Source organism: Hippopotamus amphibius, chromosome 2 (assembly GCF_030028045.1).
Source record: "Hippopotamus amphibius kiboko isolate mHipAmp2 chromosome 2, mHipAmp2.hap2, whole genome shotgun sequence".
Taxonomy (NCBI): Eukaryota; Metazoa; Chordata; class Mammalia; order Artiodactyla; family Hippopotamidae; genus Hippopotamus; species Hippopotamus amphibius.
The window spans coordinates 43,882,040-43,896,879 of NC_080187.1; the positions used below are offsets into that span (position 1 = coordinate 43,882,040).

At 39.6% G+C, this 14,840-nt stretch overlaps 1 protein-coding gene across 3 annotated transcripts in view; it reads left to right on the top strand.

Annotated features, from left to right (window-relative positions):
- The window catches only part of GNA14 (G protein subunit alpha 14), a 191,942-nt gene that overhangs the window by 118,260 nt on the left and 58,842 nt on the right, over nt 1–14,840 (top strand). The window lies entirely within an intron of this gene.

The following is a 14,840-nucleotide window of genomic DNA, read 5'->3' on the forward strand; positions in this document are numbered from 1 at the left end:
TCATCCCTCTGGACCCAAACTGATGAACCTGACAACTTCGACTGAGCGAGAGGACTGGAAACAAAATTCTAACTGTGGGGGTAACTTTCAGGGTTCAAGGGAGACCTCCTAACAGCGGAAGGCAGTGCACGTCGAGCAATTCTGTGTGCTGTATACACTCACGTCATCTCCATCCACACAAAAACACAGGTATAGGGCTCATCTCCATCTTACAGATGAGGAAACCGATAAGTACGGGGGAAGCCCGCAAGCCCTCGGTGTCCAGAGAAGACTTCCGGTCCCCATGTGTGTACTTTTTCATATGCTTTTCCATTATGGCTTATCACAGGATATTGACTATAATTCCCTGTGCTATACAGTAGGACCTTGTTGTTTATCCACGAAAATTCTTGTTAAATCTACAGTCCTTCACAATTTGCTTTCTCTTCATGGCAGAGCTGCACTCATTTTCTGATAGTAAAGAGGTAACAGGTGTGTTACTGCTACTCTCTTCTCAGCCCTGCCTTTCCTCCTCACCCAGTTTCTTCACTGATGAATGAATGCCATAAACATGTGCCAGGAGGTAAATTAACCCCTGGGTTTATTTTGGAGTCCTGCCAAGAGAATCTGTTCATCTGGTTTTATTGAATTGAGAGGTAGATTTTCTTATTAACTGATTAATAAAATCTGCAATATAATTCTAGGCAAAGCATTCTAGAAAGCATCCTCCATTCAAAGCCTTTTTTTTGAAATTCAGGTGAGAGCTCAAATGGGATACAGTAAGTAATCCAACAGAAACAAATTTTTAAAAGGTTTGTGTATGTGTGTCTGGGTGCATGTGTCTCTGTGTATGCTTGAGTGAGTGGGGCACATTTACCAGTAAACCTGCCTTTAGAGTTAAAACCATATTCATTAGAAGCCAGAACAGTTGGCTTTTTTTTTTTTTTTCATTGACACTTCCTTTTTGGAAGCTGAAATGTTTCCAGGGAGCTTTGAGATATTGCATCTTCTGTACCTTGATTTATTTTTCCTTTAAATTTTTATTTTATAGTGCAGTATAGTTGATTTACAGTGTTGTGTTAGTTTCAAGTGTACAGCAAAGTGATTCAGTTATACATATACATATATCCATTCTTTTTCAGATTCTTTTCCCATATAGGTTATTAAAGAGTATTGAATAGAGTTCCCTGTGCTATATATTAGGTCCTTGTTGATTATCTGTTTTATATACAGTAGTGTGTATATGTCAATCCTAACTTCTTAATGTATCCTTCCCCCAGTCTTTCCCCTTTGGTAACCATAAGTTTGTTTTCTAGGTCTGTGAGTCTATTTGTTTTGTAAATAAGTTCGTTTATATCATTTTTTAGATTCTGCATATGCCCGATATCATGTTATTTGTCTTTCTGTGTCTAACTCACTTCACTCAGTATGACAATCTCTAGGTCCATCCATGATGCTACAAATGGCATTATTCCATTCTTTTTTGTGGCTAAGTAATAGTCCATTGTATATATGTACCACATCTTCTTTATCCATTCCTCTGTTGATGGACATTTAGATTACTTCCATGACCTGGGTATTGTAAATAGTGCTGCAGTGAACATTGGGGTGCATGTATCTTTTTGAATTATGATTTTCTCTGGGACTAGGCCTAGGACTGGGATTGCTGGGTCATATGGTAGCTCTGTTTTCAGTTTTTTAAGGAACCTCCATACTGTTCTCCATAGTGGCTATACCAGTTTACTTTCCCACCAGCAGTGTAGGAGTGTTCCCTTTCCTCCACACCCTCTCCAACATTTATTGTTTATATATATATATTTTTTCTCCTTTTTAAAGAATTTTCATTGTTTGTAGATTTTTTGATGATGGCTATTCTGACCTGTGTGACATGATACCTCATTGTAGTTTTGATTTGCATTTCTCTAATAATTAGTGATGTTGAGCATCTTTTCATGTGCTTTTTGGCCATATGTATGTCTTCTTCAGAGAAATGTCTATTAAGGTCTTCTGCCCAATTTTGATTGGGTTGTTCTTTGGTTTTTTTTTTTTGCTATTGAGCTACATGAGCTGTTTATATATTTTGGAGATTAATCTCTTGTCGGTCACATAGTTTGCAAATATTTTCTCCCATTCTGTGCCTTGTCTTTTCATTTTGTTTATGGTTCCCTTGGCTGTGTGAAAGCTTTTAAGTTTAATTAGGTCCCATTTGTTTATTTCTGTTTTTATTCTCATTACTCTAGGAGGTGGATCCAAAAAGATCTTGCTGTGATTTATGTCACAGAGTATTCTTCCTATGTTTTCCTCTAAGAGTTTTATAGTGTCCCGCCTTACATTTAGGTCTTTAATCCATTTTGAGTTTATTTTTGTGTATGGTATTAGAGAATGTTCTAAATTCATTCTTTTGCGTGTACCTGTCCAGTTTTCCCAGCACCACTTATTGAAGAGACTGTCTTTTCTCCATTATATGTTCTTGCCTCCTTTGTTGTAGATTAATTTACCATAGGTGCGTGGGTTTATTTCTGGGCTTTCTATTCACCTTGACTTCTGTCAGCTAAAAGTCTGTCAGGTTTAAGTATGATCTAAAGCAACATAAAATAGCTTTCAAATTGTTACTGTTGCTTTGTATCTTCCTTAAATTAAATTTTAAATATTTTCACATTTTTTATTTGTAATTAGAAGTAAAGATATGGGCACATTTATTTAAGTTGGCCCTGTATGTATCTGGTTAGAAAATTGTTTGCTTTTGTGTGTGAGTGTGTAAAGAATAGAAAGTTGACTTTTTTTTTAAGAACTTTTATTGAGATATAATTGACATACAATAAACTGCATATATTTAAAGTGTACAATTTGATATTTTTTCCTATTAGTAATGTATATATGGCAATCTCAATCTCCCAATTCATCCCACCCCCCACTTTCCCCAGAAAGTTGACTAGTTTTTCTAGATTCTGTTTTTTTTGAAAAAAATCACATCTAGTCTTTTAATCATTTAAATGGTTAAGGTGGAGCTAATTGCAAAAAGGTTGAGGATGGTAGGAATAACTTTGTATTTTAGGTGCCTCAAGGTTCTCTCCCTTCCATTTATACTGAGCGCTCAAGTGGTTGAACGGTGGGTGGCATTGTGGGAGACCATCATGATTGACCAGTGGTCACTGACTCTCCCCAAGGCCCCAAACTCTTCCCTCTCCTGTTGTATCTCTTTGTGTTGATGTGGAATGTCTTTCCCGTTGAGCTGTGTGGAGGCTTCACTTTGGGGTTTCATCATCATCTGTCATTATCATGGTCATCGTGGTTGGGTTCATGATTTGGTCCAGTCCATTTGTAGAGCTCTAACAATATTAGTAATTACCCCAAACAAGAAAGTCTTTCTTTCCAAGTTCAAGTTACTTATCAGTGCACTAGAATGAGACAATGGCTGACATAAAATCGAATTCCTGCCCTGCCTCTCATTTACATCCTCAGCAGCGTTGGGCAGATCACCAATGCTCTTAGCCTTGGTATTTCCTTCCTTAACTGACGGCTATGTTGGCTCTGTGTGATATTACAAAATCTAAACATATGAGTAACCTACTTTCAGAAGCAAAAATTATACTTTGCTGCGTCCTAGACAGGTTACTTTTTTCAGCAAAATTTTATTTTTTGTTACTTTATCTTATTAACTTCCTAATTAATAAGACACTACACCAAGTACAATTTTATAGTAAACATTGGCTATTTTATTTCATATAATCCAGGAGTTCTTTTCAGATACAAGAATAAGAAATAAGAATAAGAAACAGAAACAGAATAAGAACAGAAAGACCCATATATCAGACTTGCAATGAGGAATCCATGTTCCAGAATATATATGGTTTGCAGATGTGTCCTTGCCCCCTTCCTGAGGATAATACCAATTTTTAGTTTTCAAAAGAATGAACTGAATGAATGAATGAAGGAATCAGTGGTCCTCTTTCCTGCAAATGCTGGCACCTGCATCTTCTGCATCTACTCTCACTTTTCACCATGAGAACAAGCATCTGTGGACAAGAACGTCCCTCACAGAAATCTTGGGGCAGAATGACAGGAAGATGAGGCAGAATTCATGCAATGTCTTTCAAGTTGCTTGATTTCCTTAAAATTTTTATTAAATGACAAGGTTAAAGAATTGGTGAAGAATCTTCCTTAACAGATTGTTGACTGAAAAAAAAAAAAAGCACAACATGAGAGCCGTGAGTTAAATTTTATTTGGGGCAAGATGGAGGCGGTAGGCCAGGAGACAGCATTCCAGATGGCTCTGAGAAACGGCTCCGGAGAGGCGGTGAGGGGTGGGGGGGGAAGGTCAGTTTATATGTGATTTTAGTGAAGGGACAGTACATGCAGTCAAGCACACATGTTTTGCGGAAGGTTTCTGCTAGTCTCATGAAAGTTTCTGCTAGTCATGGGGAGCAGACGTCACCATGAAGGATTTTAATGCTTTTCTAGATACAAGGAGATGCAAGAATTGGGCTCATAAAATCTTCTCCTGAAAATACTTAACTATTTGAAGACCTGTTTTACCAGTTTTTCCCAGAGCACAGAGTGCCTCATTCCTGATCTCCACCCTGAACTCCTTTCAGGAGGTGTTGAAGGTCAGCAGCTGTAGTGGCCCATGATTTAATCCTTGTAGAGGTAGACGGCAAATGCCAATTTATAGTTAGCAAAATGATGCGATTTCTGGTGATTTCTTCACTCCCTCCCTCAAAGAGGGATGTCCAGGCTGGACCAGACAGTTGGTGGCTCTGGCTGTCCACACCTGAGTCTAACCCAGGCAGTGGGCTTGTTTCAAGGGAAACCAGGAGTTTGTCCTTTTAAATAATGCTCTCCACTTTCTTATCTGCCAGAGACAAGTCATCACCACTGTAGTTAGAGTGGTTCATTTTTATTTTCTGTTTGGCCATAGATGACCCTTCTCACCATCGGTAAAGGTGATAAACCACCCCTCCCCCCACTGCAAGGTCAAGTGCTCCCTTGATTCGGGTATAAAGATCTGCTTATGCTAGTTTTGCTTCCCTGCTTCCAGATGGGTGGTATTTCTGCCATTAGTGGTTGACGTGAATGGCTGATGATGCCTAATAGTCATTGTCACCTAAGAAACATAGAGATGAAGACCCAACCCATAGCAATAGTAGGTTCTTGCTCTGTCTTTGTTTTATGGATTAAGTGAATGGCACAAGCTAAAAGTGCTCTTTAGATGAAAAGCTGGGCATAGGAGGAGTTAAATTGGATGACTAATCGGGACTCCTAGGGCTTCTAACGTTGCCTTGCTTTCCCTTGAAGCAGGGTCCTCTGAGTGAAGGTCTCTCAGTAGCCTCCATGTCCTCAGTGACTATCTGCAGCCCTCCCAGAGCACGTGCCACGTGCCTCTGTGAGTGGGTCTCTCTCCTGTGGTGTGAGGCCATCACAGGGCTGTATCTCCCCGCTCACTCTGAGCTCTTCAAAGGCAATGCTGTATTCATGTCTGTTTCCTCCAGCTCTCAGACAAAGGTGGTGCCAAAAAACAAAACAAAACAAACAAACAAAACCTGCCTTTTGAATTCCAGGTGGACAGTATCAGAAATCTCATGTTGTTACGTCACAGTTTTGGCATTAAAAACAAAATTATTACCTATCCAATAATATGGACCCAACAGGCATTTTTTTTCTTTAATAAGCATCCTGGCTTTGGCATCAGCATCTCAGATGCTCTCCTGTTCGCTCCTTCAGCTTCAAACACAGTGACCTCCTCTCTCTTGGCCCTAGTAGTCCTGATGCTCCCTCAGTCCAGATGCTCTTCTCTGCCCTCCCCTCCTGTCTTTGCCTAGCCAAGTCTCTCTTGGCCTCTACTAGCCAAGGACATGTCTGCTTTCACACACCTTCGTAGCTCCAGCACTGACATGCACACAGGCCAGTTTGTCAAAAGCCTGTTCACTGAAGAACCAGTTTCTGGGGCAAAGGAATCTGATTTTTTAGGAGCCCTCACAGGTGATCTTAGGGCCACATTCTGGCCTCTCCTCACCTTGTCTCTGACAAACCCTCCAGCCTCATCTGCTCTCCTTGGTGGGTTGTGTTTTCCAGCACATCTCATGCCTCTATGTTTGCTCATGTTCTCCTTCTGTTGGAACAACCTGACCCCCATTCCCTCCGTCCTCATAAATAGCTAACTTCATTTATTCATCTTGAATAAGATATCCAGTTCTATAGCAAACTTTCTTTGATACCCTCTTCTTCCATCTTCCCTGGGGTGAGGCATCCTTTCCAGGGTACCTGTAACACCTCACACTAACATAGTCCATTACAATTATTATGCCTTTCTCCCACTTCAGTCTAGGAGTTGAGATTGGGAACTGTGTCCTGTTTATCTCTACATCCCTTTGGGCTCAATAATTGTTAGTGAAGTGACATTAAAACCTTGTGTGAGGATATCATGAATCCAAAGCTGCCTGAGGGCTTTGTCCAGGGGGTGAAATCCACAATCTCAGAGGATGACTTAGCTGTCCTTCATGTGTTATATTTTTGCACTCCTTACCTTTGGGATTGTGATAATGGACAGAAAGGAACAGAGAGTCTACATGACCATGTTTTTCTTTTTCAAAGAAATATTGGGCAATTGGAAATAATGCTTCTGAGTTGCAGGATAATCAAGAAGCCGTGCAGAGTCATAGGGCTCAAAACTCATTGTAGGAAGCTCGGGATTGGGCATGTTCAGCCCTTGGGATGTGTTTGGTGAACTGCAGACGTACTCTGCCTATGAAAGTTGGGTCAGTGGCAATGACTCTTTTCAAGCCGAATCACTAGGCAGCTTATTTGGAATCCCACAGGGCCAAAAAAAAAAAAAAAAAAAAAAAAAAAAAAAACAACAGGGGGGCCGTAGGAAGAATGGCTTGTTGACGAGCTAGGAGAGAGACTCAATAAATAACCCTCTTCAACAACCAAGTTCTAAAGTAATTGAGAAGTAAGACAAAGAAGTAAGGCATATGATGAACAAGGTATCATGCTTGTTATTGCTAAAGCTAAGGGTAGAAAAAGGTGATGTGTGTTAGAGCTGGAAGCTGAACCCAGGCAGCTTCCCAGGCAGAACTGTTAACCTCTATGCTTCGAGCTTCTCTATGGTCATATAAGGCCATGTACAGTGGGAGGTCCTGGGTCATCACTTACAGCTAATTATGAAAGCAGTAAATGATGTGAAAGGAGGGGTCTCTGTCTTGAAATCTCTATTCCTGGCCAGTCTCATTAATTCCTTTTTCCCTGGCTGGAATCCAACCAGCTCACACAACTGTCCGTCTTATCTCTATCAGTATTTATACAAAGGGGTCATGCAATTAAAAAAAAAAACAACAGAAATATCAGGATGTTAGTACATCTGTTGGATGGAGTTTAAGTATTGGAGAGCTTTCTGTTAAGTGGATTTGAAATGGTTGCATGGAGAATATATGTTTTTTATTTTATTTCCCTAGATGAGAGAAGTAAACAAGCCAGAGATAATTTCAAATTTATTTTGCAAATTGAAACAATCAAAACATAACAGTGACCTTTGAACCAGTGCCAGAGAGTCAGGAAAGATCAAATAAAATCTGAAGAATATATTCTGATAGTGGCATAAATGGGTCTCATTTTGGCTTTGGTATTCTGCCTGGATTATATCTCAAGTGCAGTTACATGTTTTAACTTGCTTCACCCCAATCTATTCTGACTTCCAGACCTGCTCATGAGCATAGTTTAATTCAATTGGAAAAAATCACAGGAGGAGAAAGAAGAGGGCTGTGAACATGAGCTCTCTCATCTTCCCCAAAAGTCACACACACTTGGAGGGTGCACCTCCAAGTTCTCTGTCTCAGTGAAGAACTGGTGCCCAGCACCTTCAGTGAGCAGGCTCATAGGACCTGTGCAGAGAACAAGCATCTTCTGTTTTCTGTGCAACTTTATGGATACTTTGACTGCCACCCTAGGGGTTTAAGAGTAAGGTCTGCTCTAGGATGCAAAGTAGGAGTTGAAATTGTGCCTTTGTGGCTAATTAGCTGAATAACTTGAACAAGTTACTGGCTTCTGTAAACCCGCTTTCTTGTTTGTAAAATGAGGGAACTGGACTGGTGGATCTTTAAATTTCTGAGCAATAAGAGGCATGGAGGACCCATCTTTGGAGAATAACAAAGTGAGGACATTCTGGGATTTCATAAGGTAATGGTCAACTTGGGAAGTTTCTTTTAATCTCTATTCTCTCCTGCCTTAAAAAAATAAACTTTTTTTTTTTTTGAGATAAGAAAATGTCTAGTGCCATGTGATCTTAGAGCTTGAGAGTCATCTCCACTAATATGGAGATGGTTTGGCTCCTTCCTGACTTTGGGTGGTGCTGAGACCATCTCCCTTACCCCCCAAGGGCTGGACTGCTTCATCACTTATCACGTGGTCTTTGAATCCTAGAGCATCTCCAGACAAGATGCCTCCTCTATTCTCTCCCTCTTCTTTCTGTGGACACTTTTCAACTTAACTTCTATACTTAACTTATATCTGGCCTGAGAACTACCTCCTAATTATATCCTAGGAGCCTGATATAGAAAAGGCCAAAGGGAACATTCTATCTCTGTCTGCCTGGCTGTCCCAGGGGCATCTTGGGTCTTGGAAGCTTGCTCCTTGGTGAGATGCCCAGAGGCCATTGACTGGGAACAAAACCTGAAAGTGCAACAGGAGCCATCTGAGAGCAGTGTGCTTTGGCATAAGGACTGAGGGATATTCTTACTGTGTTCAGGCTCATCTGTTTAAGTGTGATTAAATACTCTTGGTTAATATTGAAATAAAGTGCTTATTTCATCTAAATGAAGGAAAAGCCCTGAAGTGTTAACCCAATGAGAATATATTATTCAAAGGGAGATTCATCCTGAATCCTACTCAAGAGGTATGATTATAAGGTCAGAGAATTTCAGAGTTTGAAAGAACTGTCACGTGTCATTTAGGTCAACCCAGATCTTTTCTATTTATTGATAGTTTAGATAACTGAAGTCTAAAGAGATTAAATGATGTGCCCAAGGCAAGTTAGAAGGACTGGAAAGAATCTCAGTAAGGTTCTGTTTCATGTCAATCTAGCAGGGATCTAAGCACGAGACTTCAAGTGAGGTTCTGAGGTTTGAAACATTACCTTGTCAGACTGAGGAGGCGTCTGAAAAGAACCCTCTCGCTTTATTTTTCAGTTCATGGTTTATATAGATTGGGCATTATTTTATTTTCGTGCTTTTCAAATAACTGTTCCTCTCAGATTTTTAAAAGAAAATTTTCACAACTAGAAAAAGTTGAAAGAATAGCACAATGAACACTCATAAACCCACTGCCAGTTGATAATATTTTGTGATACTTTCCCTCTTTCTTTCCCTCCCTCCCTCTCCCCCCGCCTGTACTTTTCCCCCCCGCATGTATACACATACACACACACACACACACACACACTCTCTCTTACGTTATCTTTATGTAAATAAGTCAGCTGCAGGCATCGAAATGTCACCCTTGAATACTTCAACCAGAGCCTCCTCAGAACCAGGGCATTCTCCTACATAACCACAATCCCATTAGCACACCCAGGAAGTTCGCTTTGTAGCTTTAATATTGTACAATATAAAATGCATACTCTAAGGTCTCTATATGCCCCCAATACGTCCTTTATAGCCTCTCTTTCTTAATCCAGAAAGGAATCAAGCATTACATTTAGCCATCATCCTTACTGTCCTTTAAATTACAACATCCCCCTACTTTTAAATTTTTGTCTTGAGTGACAGTGACAGTTTAAAGGGTCTAGGGCAGTTGTCTTATAGAATGTCCCACAATCAGATTTGTATTTTTGTTTTTTCATTAGATTTAAACATTTTGGCAAGAATAGGTGTGTAAAATGGTGCAGCCACCTTGGAAGAGAGTCAGGCAGCTCCTTAAAAGGTTAAAACAGAGTTCCACATCACCCAACAATTCCTCTCAGGTGTATACCCAAGAGAATTGAAAACATATGTTCACACAAGGACTTGGAAATACGTGTTCATAGCAGCATTATTCGTAATAGAAAAAAAGGAGAGACAATACAAATGTTCAACACGAATGAATGGATAAATAAAATGTGGCATAGGCGTAGTGGAATATTACCTGGCAATCAAAAGGAATGAAGTACTGATGCCTGCTACAGTAAGCATGAAAACATCATGCTATGTGAAAGAAGCCAGTCACAAAAAGCCACATTTTGTACAATTCCATTCATATGGAATTTCCAGAATAGGCAAATCCAGAGAGAGAGAGAGAGAGAGAGAGAGAGGGAGAGGGAGAGGAGATTTGTGGTTTGTCCAGGTATGGGGGTATTGGGGGAAATGGAGAGTGACTGCTAACGTGTATGTGGTTTCTTTTGGGGGTGGTTAAAATATTCTAAAAATTGTAGTGATGGATGCACAATTCTGCAGATATACTAAAAAATTACTATCGAATTGTGTACTTTAAGTTGTAAATGATAATGTGTATGGTATGTGAATTGAATCTCAATAAAATTGTTATTAGAAGCTAAAGAATACTATATGGTGCTGTGTCCTCCCCATTGGGCACTTTAACAGCCACTTCATGCCAGTTTGTCCCACTGTTGCTGAAGCTGAGTTTTGATCACTTGGGTAACATGGCTCCTCTCAGACCTCACCGTTGTGAAGGCATCTCTTGCCTTGAGATTAATAAGGAGTCTGAACGGTGACACTTGCCACTGTGTGGACATGCTGTTCTGCTCCCACTAGTATCCTCTGGTGATCCTTGCCAGTAAGATCCATTCCATAGGGGGTGCAACATGATGGTTTTTAATGGCCGTATTTCTTACACTTATTAACTAGTGATTTTCTGTAAAGAAAGTATTCCCTTTTCCTCTTTTTAAAAATTCATTAAGCCTCAAAAAAGTAAATAATTTTCCTAAGACCCAGCAATTACACTTCTGGGTATATACCCAAAAGAATTGGAGGCAGGGACTCACATACATGTATGTTCATGGCAGCATTATTTGCGATAGCCAAAAGGTGGGAGCAACACACACGTCCATCCACAGATGAGTGGAAAAACAAAATGTGATAGATACATACAACAGGATATTATGCAGCCTTAAAAAGGAATGGAATTCTGACATGCTACAATTAGATGAACCTTGAACAAGTTATGGTGAGTAAAATAAACTGACACAAAAAATCAAATATTGTATGATTTTCCTTATATGAGATACCTGGGGTAGTCTAATTCTTAGACACAGAAAATAGAATGGTAGTTGTCAGGGCCAGGGGAAGGTGGGAATGAGAAGTTATTGTTTAATAGGTACAGAGTTTGGGTTTACAAGATGAGAAAGTTCTGGAGGTGGATGGCGGTGATGGTTTGCACCACAAGGTGAATGTACTTAATGCCACTGTACTGTACACTTAGAAAGTTAAGATGATAAGTTTGTTATGTATATTTTATCACAAAAAACCCTCAGTAGATTCTCATTTACTCCTTTTTATTTCAATATATTATAATTACTCATTTTGATGTTGGAAATTGGCCACCAGGAACCCCTTCAAGCTACTCCTGTTGCCTCTTGGACACAGCCATGTCCCCAAGGACACCTGGTTCCAATTACAGAAACCAAGATCTGGATGCTAGGGTAGCTCAACACTACTTGGTCATCATATGTTTCTCACCTTTCAGTGGACAGAGCTAGGATAACATAAATACACACACACACACACACACGTGTTTGTGCACACATACCCAGTACATATACACACACGCACATATATCCACATGTACAAATACATTCAGACATATTAATCATTAGTCTCCAACTGAAATCCAGTACCACATTTTCCCTAGCTCACCTCAGTTCATATTTCTCTCTGGTAACAAATCTGATTCCCAAGAATACCAGCATATTTACTCATTTTCTATATATTTTTTTTTTAAAGATTTTTGGATGTGGATTTTAAAATTCTTTTTTAAGTCTTTATTGAATTGGTTACAACATTGCCTGTGTTTTATGTTTTGGTTTCCCGGCCCTGAGGCATGTGGGATCCTACCTCCCCAACCAGGGATCAAACCTGCACCCCCTGCATTGCAGGTGAAGTCTTAACCACTGGACTGCTATGGAAGTCCCCCTGGTCCATTCTTTGGTAAACACAATAGTTTCTAATTTATCTCACCGATACCACAAATCATTTTAAAAATGAAAGAATAAAATTCACATCTTCGGATTCCTAGCAGTGCTAAATGCATTTTCTGGACCTATTTTCCTTCTTTTCTTACTGGGCGAGGAGGGTGAGATTCAGGTCATGGTGGTGTTGGTAGAGATTAAAAAGGAGAAAGAGAAGAGGGGGAGAGCGAGAGAGCAGTGGTGGAGGAGAGAGAAAGAACGAGAGAGCTTTTAAAGTTTTAAAATTTTCACATGACTGAACCCATGAAATAAGAGTGAGGAGAGAAGAGGTAAAAATTGGGCAGAGGGAAGCCAAATGAATTTTTCTAAAAAAAGAAACTGCTTTTCTGACTTTGAGAGTAAATGCTTTGTATGTTTACTTAAACAAGAAATAGTACATAAGGTTAGACTCAAGGGAAACAGAGGGAAAGACAGCTGTTTTTTATGAATTCCGATAAGATTTTATCCTGTGTGAGGAGTTGAGTTGCTGCGTTTGGCTTTGATGGTGACATTTTCTCAGACGTGGCATTTGATCCAGCATACATGCTCTACATGGTTGTTCTTGAAACGAGGAACTGATTTATTTTTAAAAGGTTCTCCTGCCTTTGGAAGAGAACCAAATATCTCTTTCAAGTTGGGGAAATAACTTCCTTTTGAGACCTAACCTCTTTCTCACCCCAGTGAGCCATTTGGCCTTTTGTGTAGGAGTTGGGTAAGCATATTGAAACAAGAAATTCTTTTTCTTCATTACTTAACTCTCAAACAAGCTGTTTTTCCCTTCTATGAAGTATTCTCATTTCTAAGAGAGATGGTGAGATGGAAGTGTAGACACTCTGGAACAAGTGTCCCAAGACCTATCTTTTACTTACGGCCTGAGACCTGCTAGCCCTGTGACTATAGGATACCTCATGACTCTGAACTTCAACTCTTCAACTATGATATGGGGGCAAAACCTGCTTTGGGTTTTTTTTTAAGCTCTTTATTGGAATGTAATTGCTTTGTTGTGCCAGTTTTTGCTGTACAACAAAGTGAATCAGCTGTGTTTATACATATATCCCCATAACCCCTCCCTCCCGCGGCTCCCTCCCACCCTCCCTATCTCAGCCCTCTAAGTCATCACCCATCATTGAGTTGATCTCCCTGTGTCATGCAGAAGCATCCCTCTAGCTATCTGTTTTACATTTGGTAGTGTATGTATGTTAATGCTACTCTCTCACTTCGTCCCACTGCTTTGGGTTTTTGTTTGTTTTTTTCCATTTCGAATTTGTGCCCTACACATTTGCAAAAAATAGTTGCGGTGATATAAGAAATGATACATCTCTATCCACTCTGATAATGTCAGGATAAATGATTAAGAGTTGTGAGATGGGAGGAGGAAGTTAATGACACCAGAAACTCAAACAAGAGGGAGTTGCTGCAGATGAGCATAAAATATGTTTCTAACCCTTTGCTGTCCAGTATGGTAGCCACTGGCCCAATGTGGCTACTGAGTCCTTGAATGTAGCCAGTTTGAATCAAGATGTGCTGTAAAAGTAAAGTGGATTTCAAAGATAGTATAAATATAAGAAATTAAAATATCTCAATAATTTTTTACATTGATTATATGTTGAAATGTTTTGGACGTATTGAGTTTTTAAATATTGCATTAAAATTAATTTCTTTTTTTAAAAAATATTTTTAATGGCTCCTAAAACTTTTGACTCTCCTAAGAGTTAATAGCATTACATATTTCCTAAACATCTCATTACGTTTCTGCCAGTTAGTGGTATTTTCATCCAAGGCCAAAGGAAAAAGAAAAGGAAGGAAGGATGTTGTTTTACCATGCATGCCATACATCCATATAGAGCTGTTTTATATAAAGTAAGTTTTAATATAAAAATAAGGCAAAAATGGTGGTGCGTTGCTATGACTGTAGTTCTCTCTCCCTGTTGGAAAACTGAGTCTCAGTTCATGTCCCTCTTTGTTGTTATGGAAATTTCTAATTAGCAAACAAGGTGTGGCTCAAAATCTAATTTATTCCTTCCTTGGTTCATTCATTCATTTGTTCACACATCTATTTATTCATTTCATGAGTTTTATTCAGATGCTGCTGTATCTTCAGATACAAAGATGAATTACGACTCAGTCCTGCCTTTGAGTCACCAGGGGGATGGAAGAGGAGGAGAGAGTCAGTCATGTGGGCTAGTAATTTACAGTATAGAACTGTGAGCCCTGGTCTGGAGCTCTGTGTGAAATGTAACCAGAAAGAGGGAAAGGTGACCAAGACCTGGCTTGGCTTTGGGGTAACTCATGCTTTTATTATTCATACTGTTGTTCAAAGAAGCTTCACCAAGTTTGTTTAAAGAGTTTGAAAGATAGCAAATATGAACGTTAAAATAGTTTCTTATTCAGCCTATACTTTCAAAAGATTCTCATCACAGATATATATTCTTTATTCATCCAGCTGGGTCTACTTATGCTCTCAGATTTAGTTTGTTCACTAAGGTGTATTCTTGGCCAGACCTAATTCTCTGCAAGAGCAGGCATGGCTTATTTAATGAGGACCAATTTGTCAGAAGCCTACTTATTCAGGGAGAGGTTCCCATTTGGACCCATACCTTAAATCTACATCCGCTCGGGCAAGGGCAAGTACAAATGATCAAGGACTTTTCCCTTGAGACGACCCAGTGAATTAGTTTTGAGTAGACCAGACTGCCTGAAATCCATAGCC